The sequence below is a fragment of the Carcharodon carcharias genome, chromosome 6 (assembly GCF_017639515.1).
Source record: "Carcharodon carcharias isolate sCarCar2 chromosome 6, sCarCar2.pri, whole genome shotgun sequence".
Lineage (NCBI taxonomy): Eukaryota > Metazoa > Chordata > Chondrichthyes > Lamniformes > Lamnidae > Carcharodon > Carcharodon carcharias.
In genome coordinates, this window is record NC_054472.1 from 95,814,376 (window position 1) to 95,816,312 (window position 1,937).

Sequence of the window (1,937 nt, forward strand, 5' to 3'; positions counted from 1 at the left end):
CTGGCAGAACAGTCGAGATCGTTCATCATCTTCCTGCACTGGGTGGCTGACCCCTTCTGCAGGGCGTTCGCACTGACCACTGCTGTGACCTCTTCCCAAGCCAGATTAGTCACCTTGGTGGAAGTCCTGCAGCCAGGGCAGGGGTAGAGGACATTGCAGCGGGCCGCAACAGCGTCCAACAGGCGCTCCAGTGAGGTATCACTGAATTTGGGCGCAGCATGCTTTCTGCCTTTGCAAGCCATTTCTTCACTGGAGGTGTCCTAGGCTGCAGAGAGTGTGAACGCTGTGCAGGGGTGCTGTTTAAATATGGTGCCCACAGTTAGGGTGCGCTGAGGTCACAGCAGGATGGGCGACTCAGATGCTACTTGCCAGCAAATCGGCATGTTCCCTGTGGATGAATAATTAATGCAGTCTGAAGTACACAATACTGTGCGAAAACCCGTCATTGAGACCGGCAGGTGAAACGCTGTTTTTTACACCCACTAGCACACTTAGTGCATTTCATGGAAAATCCTGGCCTATGTCTTACACTATTGTCAGCCTTGGTACAGAAGTTGATCTCTTGCCTCTAATTAATAAAAGCTGTGTGTTCAAGTTGCCCTCCAGAAATTGAGCATCTAATCTAGGTTGACACTTCTGTCTAATATGAGGGAGTTCTACACTTTCTGAGGTGTTGCCTTTTGGATGAGACCACATCTGCCTGCTCAGGCTGATATACATATTCCTGTATCACAATTTAAACAACACCAGGGAAGTTTTTGATAACCTGACTGTGGTAGTCTGAGGTGAAATACGCTTTTAAGAGAATGTGAGCAAATTGACCACGTGACTGTAAGACCCAATAGTTGTGTAGTGCGGGCAGTATATTGTAATCAACTCACCTGACAACAGATAAGCGAGCAAAGCGACCCCATAATAAAACATAACACTGGCCAACATTTATCCCTAAAACAATATCATGAAAAACACCATAACCGGAAATTTATCGCATGGCTTTTCGTGGCATGTTGTTGCATATAAATTAGCTGCTTCACTTTGACCTAAAAATAACAGTGACTGTGGGCAGAATTTAATACAGTAGCACAGTGAGAATCATGACAGCCAGGTCCACTTAACCATGAGAGAGGCTCCATGTCAGTCTTCCAGAAGTGACAAAACCTCTCCCCACCCTAATTATGTCAGAGGGTGGAAGCGGCTGCTGCAGGATTCCCGGCTGCCTGCAGTGGGATGTTAATTAGGCTCATTAATGAGGCAATTGACACCCTTTATCCCTGAGTCCAAGCACATATACTAAAATTGGAACGATACAGAGAAGATTAGCATGGCCCCTGCGCAAGGATGACACGCAAATTCGTGAAGCGTTCCATATTTCAGACTTACAAAACATTTCATCAGACCTTCTGAGTATTTCCAGCACTTTCTGTTTTTATATATGGAGAATGCTCTTTTTATAGTAATGCCATGGAACCTTATACGTCCACCTGAACGGGGAAACAGGGCATCAGTTTAACAGCTCCACCAAAAGACTGCATCTCCTATAGTGAAACATCCCAGCCCAACTAAAGTTTCAACAGGTTTGCCCTTTATGTTACTGCAGCAAATTCTTTGGATGTGTTCGGAGCAGCTGACACATGCAATACTCTAATTCAGTAGTGGTTCAGGGATTAAATGGGAGCTGTAAGGGCTTTCCAAAGCCTCCTGAAGGCCACCCAGCAAACACTGTTGGGTTTGCGAGTGACCTCTCGGATGCAGAAGATGGTGGAATGGAGAGGAGGTCGCTCTGTGTCAGGCACTGTGCTTGACTGAGGGACCTGGCATCGGATTGGGGGAGATGTTGAAAGCCACCTCCTTGTCCTTATCTCTGACCTCCCTGCTGCCCTCCACAACCCCCACAGCACGATCCCCATCATACCCTAACTCACCTTTGGCCTGGGGTC

General features: G+C 47.2%; 1 pseudogene; it reads left to right on the forward strand.

The window, feature by feature from the left end:
- The first annotated feature begins 1,275 nt into the window (after nucleotides 1–1,275).
- On the forward strand, nucleotides 1,276–1,373 carry LOC121279435 (annotated as a pseudogene).
- The last annotated feature ends 564 nt before the right edge of the window (nucleotides 1,374–1,937 follow it).